The sequence below is a fragment of the Mus caroli genome, unplaced genomic scaffold, assembly GCF_978045245.1.
Source record: "Mus caroli unplaced genomic scaffold, Mus_caroli_1 scaffold_6, whole genome shotgun sequence".
NCBI classification, from domain to species: Eukaryota; Metazoa; Chordata; class Mammalia; order Rodentia; family Muridae; genus Mus; species Mus caroli.
In genome coordinates this window covers 111241424-111254487 of record NW_028227261.1, presented here as the reverse complement: position 1 = coordinate 111254487, position 13064 = coordinate 111241424, and the positions used below count along the sequence as shown (strand labels likewise).

Genomic DNA, 13064 nt, shown 5'->3' with positions numbered 1-13064 from the left:
GGGTATTTTGCAATTGTTATTCCTTATTCAGTGTTCTCACGTGGTGCGAACCCACTCGGAAGGAAGGTGCGTTTCTTCTGTAGCTGATTTTGGTAGTTTTTGTGATTTTGGAATTTATCCGTTTCACCTAGGTTGGAACAGAGTCATACATAGCACACCCTTTTTGTTTGTTTTTTGTTTTGAGACAGGGTTTCTCTGTGTAGCCCTGGCTATCCTAGAACTTGCTCTGTAGAGCAGGCTGGCTTTGAACTCAGAGATCCACTTCCCTCTGCCTCCCGAGTCTGGGATTAAAAGCAAGCACCACCACACCCAGTTTATTGGATCTTTTTTATTTATGTCAAATTATACTGATGTCCCTACTTTCACTTTTGACTTCAATGACTTGATCTTTTAAATTAAAAAAATGATTTTATTTCATGTGTGTGGATGTTCTTTCCTACATGTGTATATATATATACATACATTTATATGTGCGTGTGTATATATATATATAGCTTCTGTGCACGTGTGCGCATGCACTTGGGGGCAGAAGAGGGCATCCGGTCCCTCAGAACTGCTGTTACAGATGGTTGTGAGCCACCATGTAGGTTTCGATAACTGAGGCTGGATCCTCTGGAAGAGAAGCCAGTGCTTTTAACCACTAAGCTGTCTCCCTTGACATTTTATATATATATATATATATATATATATATATATATATATATAATATTCAAAGCCAGCCTAGTCCAGGGCATCCAGGGTGACATTCAATGACCCTTTATCTTATTTTATATATGATATCTATCTATCTATCTATATATATATACACACACACAAGATCCACCAACCTCTGCCTTCTAATGATTTTTATTTTTATCATCTTTTGATTCTTTATTTATTTCTGCTTTCATCTGTATCATTTCCTTCTGTGTACTGATTTTTTTTTTTTGTTTGCTCCTCTTCTTTTGTCCTCTTAAGAACCTTACAGTCTGTCCTGACAGCTGAGACAGACCTGAGTCCCATCCTCACCCCTGGGTGCTTGTCTTACCTGGCATCTCCTTGCAGAATTTGGGCTCAGCCTCTTTCTGTAGTGCAGACTGACCTTGAGCTCGGATGGTCCTGCCTCTGCCTCCTAAATAGTGCATCAAGGCTGTGAGGTGCTGCTTCTGCCTGTCCTCCGCAGTTCCACACACTGCTTTCTAAACCTCCTCTTCTCACGGATGTACAGTTCCTAGATTTCCTTTACTTTTCTGCCCAGAGTTCCCTTCAGCCACCTGAAGGTTGTTAAGTAACAATAACATAACTTTTGGTAGTGTGCCGGATGTCTGGGCTTTCTCAGTAATGTTTCTCCTCTCAGTGTTTGTTTGTTTGTTGTTTTTCTGTTGAGTGAGCTATATTTTGAGTATTTGTAGCTTCTTGACGACTACTGGAAACTCAGACCATCTAGTGTGGGATCTTTGGACATCAGTTCTTATGCTTCTCAGAGGCTGATAACACTCTTAGCTTCAAACTTAGATGTAACCATCCTCTGTCTCCTGAGGGCTGAGGTTAAAGGAGTATGCCACTATGCCTGGCTGACGGCCCTTGTTGAGGACAGTGCCATCATCTACTTGTGACTTCCCCAAAGAGATGTTTCTAAGTGTGTTGTCTTTGCTGTACAGGGTGGTATTTGGGGTTCCTTCTGTGGGGGAAACGGGTACTGTTGGGATGGTTCACAGGGAAGAAGAACTGGTCACAAGGGCTGGGGAACTGAGGTTGCTAGCAGGCTGAGACACTATGCAGGGCAGGGAGCATCCTTGCTAGCAAGAAGGTGGTTTTCCTGGAAAATGGCTGGGAAAAATAAGAGATAATATGTCCTGAATCAGAGGACATAAACTTGTAATCCCAGCGCTCGGGTGGCAGAGGCAATTCGATCTCTGTGAGTTTGAGGCCGGCCTGGTCTACAAATGGAGTTCTATGACAGCCAGTGAGACATTGTCTCAAATAAAACAACACAAGATGTCTTAGATTTTTTTTTTTTAACCTAGATCTTGGCACTAGAAAAATTTAAATTTCCATCTATTTTTCTCCTCTGTGGAGGTGACACAGAAGGTTGGTAGCTCTGGTTATTATCTTTTCTTTCTTCCTTCCTTTTCTTTTCTTTTCTTTTCTTTTCTTTTCTTTTCTTTTCTTTTCTTTTCTTTCTTTCTTTCTTTCTTTCTTTCTTTCCTTCTTTCCTTCCTTCCTTCCTTCCTTCCTTCCTTCCTTCTTTCTTTCTTTCTTTCTTTCTTTCTTTCTTTCTTTCTTTCTTTCTTTCTTTCTTTCTTTCTTTCTTTCTTTCTTCTCTCTTTCTCTTCCTTTTAAAACAGAGTCTCACAATGTAGGGTTGGCCTGGTCTGTAACTCATTACGTAGATCAGGCAGGCTGGCCTCAAACTCACAGAGATCTGCTTGTCTCTGCCTCCAGAGTGCTAGGACTAAAGGTGTGTACAGCCACGTTGGAGCTGTGTTTTATTTGTTGTGTGTATGGATCTGTGCGACGTGGGTGTTCTAGAGCTGGAGTCAGTTCTAGGCAGCGTAAGTCACCCCGAGCAGGGGCGGGGAAGTGAACCCCCGTCCTCTAGGAGAGCTCTCTGTCGCCTCTCTGGTGGTAAGTTTTAATTGTCAACCTGAGTGGGTCTGGAATTAGGAGATAAATCTCTGGTCACACCTGTGAGGGGTATCTAGAATAAGGTTAGCCTCTGAGAATATCTAGGAAGGTTTTTGTTTTCTTTTAAAATTAACTAGTCTGTGTGTGTGTTTGTGTGTGTGTGTGTGTGTGTGTGAGAGAGAGAGAGAGAGAGAGAGAGAGAGAGAGAGAGAGAGAGAGTATGCATGCATGCATCTGAGCTTGCATGTGCCATAGCTCAATTATGGAGGTCGGAGGACAACTCTGGGGTGACAGTTCTTGCCTTCCATCTCACTGAGGCAAAGGTTTGTCTTTACCTCCGTTTTTACTATGGGAATGCCGGGTCTACAGATGCATGCAGCTGCACCTGCCTTTTTCTCATGGGTTCTGGGCTTGACCTCAGGCTATCAGGCTTTCAAGACAAATGTTTTCACTCATCAAGCCATTTCTCCAGCCCTGGGGTTTTCCTGGCTACAGTGGGTAGACATCACAGAGCCAGGACTACCCACTTGAAGTGGGTAAGCACATCATAAACACAGGACTACCCACTTGATGTGGGTAGTTCCTTCCAGTAACTGTCCAGCTATAAGAAGGTCAGAGGGACAACATACTTTTGCATTTTGCCTGCTCGCCTTGAGTCTTGCTGGTGAGTTTATCTACTCTGTTGCTGCCACTGCCTTTCCTTGCTGATGTCAGAACCCTGATTCTTCTGGCTTCCAACCTTAAGACCAGTGGCTTTCAGGGACTCTGCTAGGCCATCAGTGCCAGTCTGGCATGCTAAGGTATTCAGCCTTGTGGACAGCAGCTGCCAGGCTCTTAGCTTCTCCAGTGTGAAGATCATCATTGTTGAGTAGCCTGGATGCTACTGTATAAGCCAGGCTAATAAATATCCTTTTGAGCATGTACCTGTTCCATCTGTTTGGCTCCCCTAGAGAACCCTAAAGCAGTAACTTGTCTCTGAGTTTTCTAAAAAAGGAAGATCGCAGGGCTTAGAGCTAGGTATGTAGATGACAGCCATCCTGAATTTGACTCTTTCCCAAACTGGCTGCACTAAGAATCCCCTGGAAAGCTTGTTAAAAATAAACGCATCTGCCATTATCCCAGATCAACTTAAATAGACTCTCAGAACAGAGCCAAGTAATCTGTATTTTTACCAGGTTGTCCAGGTAATTCCAAGCATTTGACGGGTGACGCTGAAAGAGCCACCTGGGCCGGTTCTGCTCCCATCCCACATTCCAGATGGGCAAAAAGCTCGTGGGAAGGAACAAAGGTGACCAGAGGAAATGATGTCCCAGTTGCCTCTCTGGAGGAAGGTTACTTTCCAGCCTAGCACAGGAAATAAAGGTAGGGGAGGGGGTATAAAGAGTGAAAAGGGGGCCGTGTGGATTTGACTTCTAAAATATCTAGGCGCTTCTCTCTCACCTAAGATCCTGCCTTGTCTTTATTTGTGGTTTCCCCTCAGGTCCCATCATTGCCCACATTCCTGGATCCTGAAAACTCTTCCTAGCACAGACCAGGAACCTCTCCTGCTGAACGTGAGCCTGTAGAGATAGAACAGCCTAAAGAGATGATGCATCCTGGGGTTGTGGGGTCAGGGGTCAGGTGGTCTTCCTGCTTGCTTCTGGGCTTAGAGTCCAAATGAAGGAAGGCCCTTGTGGGTAACTGAAGGTTTGATGGGACTGGAAACCTTGGTGGGAAAAAGTTAGGGAAGGAAACATCTGTCTTGAAAACAAAGGAAGCCGGGCGTGGTGGCGCACGCCTTTAGTCCCAGCACTCGGGAGGCAGAGGCAGGCGGATTTCTGAGTTCGAGACCAGCCTGGTCTACAAAGTGAGTGCCAGGACAGCCAGGGCTACACAGAGAAACCCTGTCTCGAAAAACCAAAAAAAAAAAAAAAAAAAAGAAAACAAAGGAGATGAATGGGACCTGCCCCTACCTGGTCTGTGACTAGAGACACTGAGGTAGCCTGGGAAGAAGCAAGGCTGGCGGGAAGTTAGATGAGGACCTTATTGTTTCTGTTCTCAGGACTCCAGAGACCCACGCCCACCTAGTCTTCTGCCTTTACTGCTGGCTTCATCCTAGTCCACAGTCCCACCTGAACCCTAACACAAACACGGAGGTCTAGGGGATTACATCCTAGAACTGCTTTGGGTCCCTGAGCCAGACTGCATGTAAATAGTGCAGAAAGGACACAGAGACCAATGGGTGTCCGTCTGAGATTTGAGTGTCTGCTTAAGTATTCCAGTCCTTAGTGTGAAAGTCTTGACTCCTCAGGAAGCCTGGTTACTGTTTGACAGGCCCATGGAGGCTCAGAAGCAGAGGGTTTCTACACTGGTACCTGGGTGTAAGGAGTCCCCACTCCTTACAGAGAGCGTGACTGATGCTAACGCTAACAACGAGACAGACCAAGTCCCTAGAGCGAGCGAGAGAGGAGCCGTGTGCATTGCTACCTCTCTCAGCCTCACTTCCAGCAGGTCCACTACCTGTCTGGGGCTGGTACCTGGGGCCATTCTGGGGTAGACATCTTAGGTGTCGCAAGAGTCTGGAAAGCCCCGTATTGGAATAGCCACATTCTCTTCAGCTCTGTGCCTGCCTGCTCCTGTCTCCTCGGGGCCTCCAGGGCAGCAGATGCTCCCTCTGAGTTTGGCAGACAAGAGCCAAGGGGAGGGTATGGTGGGAATTTCAGCTCAAGGGTTGAGCTAATCCTGGAAGAGGCTCTGGGGTATGCCAGGACCCATGGGTCTGCATATTCCACCAGGGTCAAAAGGCCTGGGTGCTTTGGTGCTCCTGGGTTCCCGGCAGAGCACTGAGTGAGCCATCCCAGGAATAAGGTACCTCATGGACAAAAGCCGATGGTGACTGTGCCAGCGAGAGCCACTGAGTCCCTGAAGCTGTGAAAGTCGTATTCCCAGCTTAGAGGTGTATGTTACCCAGTGTGCAACTGTTCAGGGTTGGGTTTGGAATTAGATGGATGCCCAGAATGGTGTTGATCTGGGATCAGATTAGAATAGGGTTATGGCCAGCACAGGGAAGGATCTTGCTGTTAGTGTGGAGTTTTGAACTGGGTTGTGATTCTTGCTGTTAAAGGCTGGTATATGTTGGATTGGTCTTTTAAAGACAGAATGGAGTCGGGCACTGAATTTGGGTTTGAGGTTAGGATCAGCCAAGGAGTTTACATTGTATGTTGGAGGTTGGTTCTGAACTTCTAAGACAATTCAGGGAGGGATATATGGTTATGTGCAATTCTGCTCTGATATGGGGAGAGTCTGCTGGGCTGCTTTCTAGGTTCCCTGTGTGAGGCTGTAAGTCTCTCTAGAGCTATCAAAGTAGGGCGGGTGACCATCTAGGTCCAAGGGAAAAGGAGCACCAAAGCCTTCTGTGACAGGCTCATTTGGCCATTCAAGCACCTTGTTGGCATTTACCACACCACCCTTCTCTTTCTGGGAATGAGACTGGAGTTTGGTTAGGAGTATGGCTGTAAGGCTGGGCTTGTAGTGGGATTGCAGCTAACATTAAAGCTTGCCATAGAGCTATAAAAGGAACCATGCCTGTGCCAGGGCCCCCTTCTGGGGCACCTGGGACTTTGATGGTTCCCTAAGGGTGACCTGGATCAGGCATGTCTGCCTAGTTTGTTCTTCCCTTGTACCTGCTGTGTCAGACTGTAGGGGGTCAGTAGTCTGCAGGCATGGGACCCTGGGTAAACTGAGGCTTTTCATGGTGATGTGTGGTAGGTGGGATTCTAAAGAGGGTCGTGAACTCACACCTGACTTTGGTAGATCTTAAAAGAGAGTCTGTCCCTGAGAACAGTTTCTGGCATGCACCTATCTTTGCCATCATTAACTACTGAACATTCTCAAGTATTGGGGTCACTGGTGTTCTGAATTTTTCCCTATAGAACTCAAGAGCAAATCAAAAACCTTCATATGTGAGGCTAGTGCTCTGCCACTGGGCAAGACCCTCCTTTTGTGGATATTTAAGACATGACCATCAAGTTGTTGAGATCAGGATATACACATGAATCCAAGGCTATCCCATTAAGGACAGGCAATAGGATAGAAGTTACAAACCAGATTTAAAGGAGGGAGAAGGGCCAGCATGATGGTATGCCATTAATTCCAGTTCTCTGGAGGTAGATCCAGGTAGATCTCTTTGAGTTAGAGGTTGACCTGCCTACAGAGTTAGTTCCAAGTCAGCTAGGGCTACATAGTGAGACCTGGTCTCAGCAGAAAGGAAGGAGGGATCAGAAGAAAGCTAGAGGCTTACTGGGGGAGAGGTGCTTAAAGGATGGGGTTGGACAGCATTTGGATCCGTGTGACTGGCTACATAGTTTTGTATGTAAGCCCGTCTTTCTGTCTGCATGACTGTCTTGCCTGTGTCTGCTCCAGCATGTCAGATTTGGGGTATTGTCTATGGAGGTGCATTTTCTAGACAAGATTTTTCACGGTCTGGTTCAGTTTTGAGTGGCGTGGTTGACTTTGTCATATGAACCTGTGTGATTGGGTCTCTGTTTCCATGTGAGTTTGCTTCAGCCTCTCCTTTTGACACCCCACGCCCATCCCCCCTGACACACCCCAGCTGCCAGCACGATTTACCGCAAATAATGGCTTCCCTTCCCGCTGTCTGGATTCCCACGGGTCAGGCTGCCTGCCCAGGCCCCCGGCCCTCTGGCCTCTGAAGCGGGCCTGACCTTGGAAGTGCTACACTCTGGAAATCCCCCATGCTCCTTGCCTGGGCAGGGGCTGAGAGATGTGTGGAGAGGGAGAAGGCAAGAAGGGCAGCAGTTGGCAGCGCCCACCCTCTGAAAACAAGAAGATCTTTCCCGATTCTTTCCCGGGCTTCCTTTCTCCCCATGCTCTTTTCCTAACCATGTGGTCAGGGCCCTGACTTCAATCTCTAGGTATGAGAAGAGACAGTGTTCTGCATGCCCAGACCTACTAGGCACAGTTCTGTCCTGTGTCCCGGCATCTGTGTGAGGTAAGAACTCTTGTTTACACATGCCTCAATGTTGTCTTCGTTTCTTTTTTCTTCTTGCGGTGGACAAAGGGGCCATTTTTGTTCTTTGTCTGTCCAGTTGGAGATTAGGCCCTAGGGGGTTGGCATAGTAGGGACCCGAGCACAGCAGCCACTGAGTAGCAGTGTATTTATTGTAGCCACACCCACTGTTTCTCGCAACTCCTCCAAGACCCACCCAAGATCTGTACCCATCCCCACCCCCTCCCAACCTCGTGTCTCCTTTAAATCTATTTTATATCCCATTGAGTGCAATTTGTGCAGCCCATGAACTAAGGATTATGGAGGCACCCATTGGAATTTAGTTGACTTACCAAGGACCATACCCTCAAAGAAAACTCACTCTTCCCTTCCTAGGAGCCATCAACTGTCAATAACTCTTGAGCTAGGAGCGGGGCCTCATGTCTTCCAGGCTATTTTGAAATGTTCTTCTTGAGAGCCAAAAGGGAATGTTCTAGAAGGTCAGTGCCATTTATCATGTCAGGAAGTGCTAGAGTGACCTTCACAGTTCTAATCAAGCACTGATATATTCTTGCCATCTACCACTAAATCTAGGCTGTAAATTCTTTTTGTTTTGTTTTGTTTTGTTTTGTTTTGTTTTTCAAGATAGGGTTTCCTGGTTGTCCTGGAACTCACTCTGAAGACCAGGCTAGTCTTGAACTCAGAAATCTGCCTGCCTCTGCCTCCCAAGTGCTGGGATTAAAGGCGTGAGCCACTTGAATTTGTGCTTGCATGAGGCTTTTGCTTCTTCAGAGTTTCCCTCCCTTAAGTCTGAGGGATGGGAATGGATGGGGCTGTGCTGGGATTGTGGGAAGGGATGGGGAGGCTCCATCCTCCATCGGCATCCTGCTGAATCATAGTCTCGGCCTCTGTCTTCTTGCTCACTTCTCTGCTGAGAACTCAGGATCCCAAAAGTCTCTGTTGCAGTTCATCTCCCCAGCCCTTTGCTGTGGGAGGTGGGTCAGCAGCATGAGCCCATGATGGATTGTGACAGGCGGGAGCCTGTGGGGAGCCATCGGAAGGACCTGCTCCACCCTAAACCAGGATGTGTGCACAGTAACCCACCTTCCTACCTTGGGCCACCATGACATTTGAGTCAATTCCCTTTATTACTCTCTGTCCCCAGGCTCCTCCAGCTGTGGCTCTCTGCCCAGCTCCCACCAGGCAGAGGATGTGCCTGTCACAAGACCTCCTTTCCATTTTGAAGATGCTTCAGGAAAACACCTGGGAGAATGTTGGCTCAGCAGGTGTGGTCTTGTGCTCTCTGCCCTCTGGACCAACTAAGGCCCGGGCTTCCTCCCTTTATGTGCAGGGTCATCTCCCACTCAAAGTAGGGACATGCCCATGTTTTTACCATGTGGGCTTTCTGCTGTGGACATGTCATACCAAACAAATGTGTTCTGCTGGAGTTAGTAAGCCTTGTGTCTGCTTCTTATTGGTTGGATGAGTTGGCTACTGAAGATAAATTTTCTTAAGATCAAGAGCATCCTCTTACCCCTGATACCATATCATCACTAAGCCCAGCATTAGAGTTCTTGGCCTCTCTGTGTCATGTTGGAAGGGTGAAGCAGCAGCTGCAGCAGCACATTCTGAGGGCTCTTTGGTGGCCACTAAGTGTCAATGAGAATATTTTGTGGTCCCCAAAACAAAAAGTCTCTCTCTTAGAGTATGGTCTATGGCCCTGAAGGATGAATGAGAACCTAGGGAGGCCTCACTCCCCTACTCCCTGGGTCTCTCCTCAGACAGCACTGCTCCCTGATCCTCTGCTGTGCACTCAGGTGCTCTTAGGCTCTGGGCACTCAGTACTGGATTCATTCTTGCGGCTCCTATGTTCCATGAACACCTGCTTCAGATGCACCAACAGCAACTTCAACTTACCTGGGCTCTTATGCTGCCACCAGATGTTTGTGCCTAATAGAAACTTCTACGCTAACTTAGAGAGCCCCTCTCTGCCTTCATTCTTTTCCTTAGCTTGACTCTCCTGGGAAGCCATTGTCCCTTCCTAGATTCCTCCCCCTCCCAACCCCCAGTCATTGTCCACACATTAACTGATGGAGAACTTTCTTCTTTTGACACACGAGGGGCTCCCATTAATTTTGTGTTCTATTTGTGGGAGCAAAGCCTGTTCTTTCTCTTTTGTCTCTCTCTTCCCCTCCTGTCACTTCCTGCTCTCTCTCTCTCTCTCTCTCTCTCTCTCTCTCTCTCTCTCTCTCTCTCTCTCTCTCTCTCTCTCTCTCTCTCTCTGCCCCAGCTGCCCTTGAACTCACCATCTTCCTTTCTCAGCCCCCAAATATTGGACTTTTTAGGCATAACCCTCCATACCTGGCTCTACTTTTTTCCTCTTGATACTTTCCCATCATGTCCGTGTGGTTCACTCACCCAAGGCTGTTCTTCTCAAGGCTGTGAATAATCTTTCTGCAGCTAAATCAGATGTCTGCACCGCACACGGCAGACATGCCGTGCATCACTTTCTTCTTGAAAATCATCCTCTTTTCACTTCCAGGATGACAAAGTCTTCTGTTGTTTTTGCTACCACCGGGGCTACCATGTTTCAATGCTTTCTGTGTTTTAGCTTCTCCTCTGGTTTCAGGTTTATACCCCCACCCCACTTCTAGGGACCACATGCAAGGCCTGTCACAGGCAAGCTCTCTACTGCTGCGCTGTACCCCAATCCTTCAGTTTCTTAAGGTAAAAGCATCTTAAGTCCCAGTCCTTCTATGTCTCCATTTTCACTCACTCCCCGGATAGCCTTGCCTGGAATCACTGTTCTGTTACTGAGATTACAGCACACAGTCTAGGTGACCTAGCTGAATTTCTACCTGCCTTACCCAGTCTTGTCTTTGAGGAATAAGGTGGGACATGATTGTGTTCCTACTGGAAGGTAACTTCTTGTGAGTATAAAGCTACCAACCATTGAAAGAAGGACTGTGTGTGTGTGTGTGTGTATGCATGTATGTTTGTATATGTGTGTTTATATATGTATGTATATGTGTGTGTCTGTGTCTATGTGTGTGTATATGTGTGTATGTGGGTGTAAGTGGGTGTGTATGTATGTGTGTATATGTGTATGTATGTATGTGTATGTTTGCGAGGGAAAAGGGGGTGGGTGTTGTTTTCTGCTGTTGTTTCTGGTACTCACTGTAAGGCAGGAATGCTTGACTGAGATGATGTAGTAGACCGTCTGATGGTGAGGAGGCTGAGAGATACCTTTGTTGTGAGAATCACCCCAGGTAGGTTGCAGGAAATCTAAGTTGTAAATCTGAGGCTTCAAGGGGAGAAGTGATGACTCTCAAGTACCTTTCTGGAATCTTTCTGACATCAGATGAGGACCTTCCTTTTTTTTTTTTTGTTTTGTTTTTGTTTTTGTTTTTGTTTTTTTCTTTTCTGGCATCAGAACCAGGATTTGGTAGCCTATACCTCTTGTTACCGGGTTAATCTACACAGCCTGTCTTAACCTTGGTGTTTTCTTTCATCTAAGTGTTTTTTCCCCGTTCCCCCCCTTTCCTCTCTTGTACTGTGGATGACCGCATCTTGTATTCTAGGGCTCATCAATCCCAGAAACGGGGAGACAGGAGAGCGTTGGTTAGTGGGAGACAGGAGAGCGTTGGTTAGTGGGCCTTTGTGAGGTACAAGCCCATGGCTGATACTCAGGGCGGGAGAAATTGTTTTGGGGGAAAACAATTTCTTTGTTTGCTTTGTGCACCTGACCTACCAGGCTCTCCCATCCGTGTGATTTCCCTCTGACTCTGGCCTCATAGGACAGGGAGGACCTGCAGGTCACCCAGGCAGGCCCTTTGGTGGATGGGAGAGTACTCTTCCTCCACATTGAAGAGCTGGATCTGATTAGAATAGGAGTCACACTGAACTGTCACACAGTTTACATCTGCCTAGACAGATCTCTAAAGTATGGCCACCTGCTGTTTTGGTTAGCCATTTAAAAGTTGACAGTAATGGAAAGATGACTCAGAGGTTAAGAGAACTGGCTGCTCTTCCAGAGCACCCCAATTCGGTCCCCAGCACTTACATGGCAGCTCACAACTGTTTGTAACTCCTGTTCCAGGAGATCTGACACCCTCATACCAACACACATAAAATAAAACAAAATGAATATTAAAACAAAAAGAAAAATTCACAGCAAAAGACATTTCCCTTTGAAAGGGCATTGCTTGCTTATAATCTCAAATCAGGGGCAACACCCACTTATAAACTGTAAGACACTCCCACTTGTTGACCTGTTGATTTCCACTGTTTTTTTTAATTAATTAATTAATTAATTAATTAATTATATGTAAGTACACTGTAGCTGTCTTCAGACACTCCAGAAGAGGGCGTCAGATTTTGTTACGGATGGTTGTGAGCCACCATGTGGTTGCTGGGATTTGAACTCAGGACCTTTGGAAGAGCAGTCGGCACTCTTAACCACTGAGCCATCTCACCAGCTCCCTTCCACTGGGTTTTTATACAAGATTTTCTAAGTGATGTTTGGATAATCTCAGTGTCTTTGAGTAAATTTCTACCAAGTCACATTGCATTTAGAAATGCAGATCTAACCACTGAGTGTGGTAGTTTAATGATTTTAATTCCAGTACTGGGGAGGCAGACCCAGGAAAAACTCTGAGTTTGAGGCCAGCCTATCGAGAGAGAGAGAGAGAGAGAGAGAGAGAGAGAGAGAGAGAGAGAGGAAAAATGGACAAAATGCTGTGTATAATGAAAGCAATCCAGCCTATGGGCTTTTATGAATGGCTGTGTACACACGTGTTCTGTATGCACGCCTACATTTATTGTATTATAGATCAGTGAGTGTCTGTGTAAGTTAAAACAATTAAATCAGCCCTAAATGGGGCCTGGAGAGATGGCTCAGTGGTTAAGGGCACTGGCTGTACTTCTAGAGGACCTGGGTTCTGTTCCCAGCACCTACACAGCAGCTTACAACTGACTGACTCCAGCTCCAGGGCCTCTGATGCCCAGTGTGGGAACCAGATACTCATATGGTACATATACATATATGTAAGCTACATATACATATATGTAAGCAAACACATATACATATAAACTTTTTTTTTAAGTTAAAAAAAAATCAGCCCTAAGTGCTATTTGGTTCATATGATTTTGGTAAATCTTTGACAGTTAATTTAAATTTATTGGTAAAATAAAAATGAAAGATTGTGGCCTCCCTTCCCCCAGCCTGGAACTTGCTTGCTCAAGGGTGGAGCTACCGGCTCATTCATCCTGTCACGCCTACCTACTGCTGGAACCTGCCTTTGCTGCCTGGAGGCACACACGTGTTCGTCCTGCTACTGGACCCTGAGTTACTTGGCGGGAAGTTGGGTTCCCTCCCCCTTCCTTTATAACTGGGTGTCTGAAAATAGTAAAATTGAGCCTTGATCAGAACTTGTTGTCTTGGCTCCATTGTTTCTTCCGCCCCGTCTAG

The 13064-nt window shown here is 46.5% G+C and overlaps 1 protein-coding gene across 27 annotated transcripts in view; it reads left to right on the top strand.

The window, feature by feature from the left end:
- Positions 1–13064, top strand: part of LOC147004346 (uncharacterized) — a 56825-nt gene that overhangs the window by 40389 nt on the left and 3372 nt on the right. For 12 of the 27 annotated variants that reach the window (XR_015047406.1, XR_015047416.1, XR_015047407.1 and 9 more), the window contains 5 exons: positions 3783–3969; positions 4088–4160; positions 7521–7597; positions 7991–8094; positions 8760–8880. The exons of 6 other annotated variants lie outside the window; for them this stretch is intronic. The gene's annotated coding sequence lies outside the window, so the exon portion shown is untranslated. Of the gene's footprint in view, positions 1–3782; positions 3970–4087; positions 4161–7520; positions 7598–7990; positions 8095–8759; positions 8881–12817; positions 13025–13064 lie in introns of those variants that run through there. 9 more of the 27 variants (XR_015047402.1, XR_015047401.1, XR_015047409.1 and 6 more) reach the window with 8 other exon arrangements.